General features: G+C 42.9%; 1 non-coding gene across 1 annotated transcript; it reads right to left on the bottom strand.

Annotated features, from left to right (window-relative positions):
• Positions 1-446: 446 nt before the first annotated feature.
• Positions 447-572, bottom strand: LOC114100755 (U6atac minor spliceosomal RNA). Its single transcript, XR_003584135.1, has one exon. It is a non-coding gene; the product is annotated as a U6atac minor spliceosomal RNA (small nuclear RNA).
• Positions 573-4,580: the final 4,008 nt, after the last annotated feature.

Below are 4,580 nucleotides of genomic sequence, written 5' to 3'. Positions count from 1 at the left end.
AACTCCATTCATTTACCTGCAAATGCCATGATTTTATTCTCTGTTATTGCTGAGTAATATTCCATTGTGTTTATATACCACATTTTTTTATCCATTCATCTACTGAAGGTCATCTGGGTTGGTTCCACAGTTTAGCTATTGTGAATTGTGCTGCTATGAACATTGATGTGGCTGTGTCCCTGTAGTATGCTGTTTCTAAGTCCTTTGGGTATAAACTGAGGAGTGGGATAGCTGGGTCAAATGGTGGTTCCATTACCAATTTTCCAAGGAATCTCCATACTGCTTTCCATAATGGCTGCACCAATTTGCAGTCCCACCAGCAGTGTATGAGTGTACCTTTTCCCCCACATCCTTGCCAACACTTCTTGTTTGTCTTCATAATAGCTGCCATCTGACTGGAGTAAGATGAAATCTTAGAGTGGTTTTGATTTGCATTTCTCTAATTGCAAAAATGATGGTTAGATGCCACGAAGTAGGTGGCAATGCCTTAACCATATGTGTTTTGTCAGGCCCTAGGGCCTCTTCCATCCTTGTCAAGGAGAGAGCCAACCTTCTCTCCTTTCATAAAACACTCGGGATTGTTCTCGTATAGCATCTCTTGTGATAAACAACTTATTCCATGAGACTAGTTAGAGTCATTCTTTTCTGAAGATGGCACGCCCAGTGACCTGATCAACTTCAACTGGGCCCCAAACAGTGCAACACATACGTTTTTTTTTTTTTTGTACTAGGATTGAACCCAGAGGTGATTCACCACTGAGCTACATCTCCAGCCCATCTGATCTTTAATTTTGAGTAAAATATCACTAAGTTGCTTAGGGCCTCAATAAGTTGCTGAGGATGGCTTTGAACTTGTAATCCTCCTTCCTCAGCCTTCCGAGTCGCTAGGATTGGAGGCATGCACCGTGCCCAGCTGGGCCCCAAACTTTAAGTTCTACCACCTCTCATCACCACATTGGGAACCAAACTTCTATGAACCTTTAGGGGCAAACTCAAACCATATCCAAACCATAGCATAGGGCACAGGGTAAGTGTGGTGGAGAACAGGAAAGGGGCCCAGGGTGAGGCCGGAGAGGGGTGAGGACCAGACTGCCAGGGTCTGGGCACCAGGGTAAGGAGATGGTCCTATCCTGAGACCAGAAGGAAACCATTGGATGGTTTTAAAAGTTCTCCACATGAGGGCTGGGGTTGTGGCTCAGCGGTAGAGTGCTTGCCTAGTACATGTGAGGCACTGGATTCAATCCTCAGCACCACATAAAAATGAAATAAAGATATTGTGTGTCCACCTAAAACTAAAAAATAAATATTAAAAAAAAAGTTTTCCATGTGACTCTAATATGATCATGGAATTAAGAGCCAAGGAAACTAGAGTGGTGGCAGTCAGAGCTGGGAAAAGTTTTAGAGATTTCAATTTATAGAATTTGGTGTGATTGATTACATGGTGGGGAGAGAAAGGGAGGTACTGAGGGTGCAGGAGGGAATAGTGAGTGGTGTTAATGGAGAATCCCAGAGCAGGCATCCAGTGACCTCTGGTCATTAGGAAGTGACTGCTATACTGAATAGGTGAGCTCAGCAGGGCCCTGAAGATTTTCCAGGCTTTGAAGTCCTAATCACTTCTGTCCTTGTAACCCAAACAGTGCAACACATATGTTTGCAACACAACTTGGTAAGTGTCATAAGATGAATGCAAATGAAATGGTAGAGTTGCTGAGAAAATGGATGGATTCAGCTAGGGAACGCAAGAAATGCTTCTTTGAGGAGGTGGCATGTGAGTTGAATCTTAGGGGATAAGCAGAAGTTTTCAGATGATGGAGGAGGATGTCCTAAGAATGTGTGACGGACCTGCTGAATATGAATGGTAGGAAGTTCAGGATGGTAGTAAGAGAGACATGCCCAGGAAGGTGGTTGGGAAAGAGGGGCTGGGATCAGCTGAGAAGAGCTTCTGAAGCCAAGTGAAGGACTTGAATCTTATCCTTGGTATCGTTCTTCTTCAATCACAAATTCCCCTCCTCGTAGCACTTGGTCTTTTGCCTTCTGCTGGGAAGGAACACAGGAGAACCTTTGGTACCTTGGAAGTTCATTGACTACATTCTCTTATTCTTAGGAAACACCAGGTCTAAACCATCAGAAGAGACTTTCCTGTATTTGACATATTTTAAAGCATACCCTACAACCTCACCAAGTCACCCTGGTTGGTTCAATTCTTTTCTTCTCCAGTTTCTGCTTATTTTTGTAGTCTCAAAGGAAAGGAAAAGTCACCACATTCTTAGGGAATAGCCAATGAAAATCATTTATTGGACTCCTAGTATGTGAAAGTATCTTAGCAGGTTTGAACATAAAGAATTAGAAGACACAGTCTTTGGTCACGAGTTGTTCACATATGGGAGAAAGAAAATAAAAAAGAAAACTAGTAATACAAGGCCATATATACTAAGTGTCAAATAAAATCATTTTTTATTTTTCTCTGCCTGTGATTCCTTTGTTCCTGATATATACATTGCCTCCCAGAGAGCAGTTTTCACATGGTCTTTCAGTTGTTGGTTTTCATGATCTTGCATTTGTTGATTTCTCTGTCTCAGCAACAGACTGAGCTTCATAAAGCAGCACTGTATCTCTTCCCTCTTTGTGTGAATCCCTGATCCCTATCTTAGTATATATCTTATAACAGGTGCTCAATAAACATATGAATTAATACATGAGTAATACATGAATGGCAAAGACAATCAATTTCTTTTAGAGATTCAAAGGATATAGGGATCCCTGTGGGATGGTCAGAAAACCTTTGTCAGTAGCAGCAAAGCACCTAGTACAGGCCTAACTTTTCTGGGGTGGGGAATGAGAGCCAAAATAATGAAGTTAGAAAGTAGTAAATTGGGTAGGAGAAAGGACTCTCATAATCAAACTCCAGCTAATGTTTTCCAGGTGGCAGCCCATGGCCTCTGCTCTCTAATTTGAAACACAATGGGTTCTGGGACAAATGGCCAATGATTGTTTTAATTTGTGACCAGGTGTTTGATCACAGGGACCCTGGATCCACCCTGGGTGTTCTCTTGGGTGTTGGGCAACCAGATGATTCTCTGGGTTTTCTGGAGGCATCCAGGACCCTACTTGCTCCACTGGAGTCTGTGTCCCCTTCTGAGTCAGCCCCTTTCTCTTTTACTTAAATTAAAATAGCTAATTTTAGACACTTCCTGATTACTCCTAGCTGGGTCTCATTAGCAGATTGAAAATGGTTGGCATCTCAGCTGGAGAAGGAACAACTTTCGTTGGTTCTGGTCTGTTTTCCATCTCCACATTGCTGTTGATATTGGCTGTGTCAGAGCAGAGCACAATGAACTCCCTCCAAAGAGACTGGACCACAGGCTGCTGGCCGAGACCTGGACTAGTGGTGAGGGGTGAAGAAACACATGTCCAAGGGAACATGACCACCACTGGTGGCGGGCACATGTTTTGCTCATAACACATCTCAAAAGTGCATAGGCATTCGTTTCTTGTTTATTCAACATTTAGCCATCAGTTATGTACCAGGTTCTGAACTATCTCATGTTCCACTAACCATACTTCAGATTATAAGGATACAAAAGCATTCCATGAATGGTTCTTGCTAGTCAAGAACTCAGTCAGGTGGATGTGATGGGCAAACACAGGGCCACCAACACATATGGTCTAGTGGAAGTGTGCCATGGTAGAATAAAACAACAAAGCCTCACTGAGTTCTGTGTCCAAGAATCTAAGGATTTTGCATGAGTGAACTCAATTGTCACAAGGACCCTGTGAACATAGAGAAGAACCACCTGATTCAATGGGGAGTAGGAGGGAAAGAGCATGTGTATCAGGATGGGAGGGCATTTCAGGTGGATGGAATGACACATGCAAACGTGGGGAGGTGTCCCTCCATTCCCAATGGAGTTTGGGTCTATATATCTCTTCTTGCAAATTTTTCCTCTGCCACAGAGGAAAAGGCTCCTGTGAATATCTTGCAGTTGGTCATGCCTATTGATGAGAAGATGGATATCAAACCTGTCCAGGGCATTTGTATTCCACTGAAAACAATCTCCAGCAATAGCTCCTTTTGGTAGATTTGTATCTTATCCAGTAAGACCATGGCTGGGAAATTATTAAGCCCCCACCCTCAATGTCACTATTTCTCTCTTTCTTGCTTCTCTTCCTGCTCCCAGTAGTGGATTCCGGTATCTTTGTCTCACTTTTAGTCTAGAGCCTCAAAGCATCACTTTATTCTCCACTAACGTAGCTTGTTCCAAATGGAACAGATCATTAGAGTTTCTTTCATCTCTCCTCTTATGGTTCCAGTCATCCTGGGACTGTCCCTAAGTAGAATCCATAGCCAAAGACTTCTCCAACAAATGCCAGATAAATACATCAGCAACAGCAGCAAACAGTGTCTATCTGCACATGGCTGGATGCCACAGAGTTCAGTGACCCCTCTGTCTGACAAGTAGATGCCAAAATCTGGATTTATGTGGGATCTAACCCAAAGGTTTACATATTGCCCCAAACCTAGCAGAATAAGAGAACTAGCAGAAGAAGAGAAATTGCTAGCAAACTTGGAGAAACTTCTA

This window comes from Marmota flaviventris, chromosome 9, assembly GCF_047511675.1.
Source record: "Marmota flaviventris isolate mMarFla1 chromosome 9, mMarFla1.hap1, whole genome shotgun sequence".
Taxonomy (NCBI): Eukaryota; Metazoa; Chordata; class Mammalia; order Rodentia; family Sciuridae; genus Marmota; species Marmota flaviventris.
Note: the sequence above shows the minus strand (reverse complement) of the source record. Positions and strands in the feature narration are given on the sequence as shown.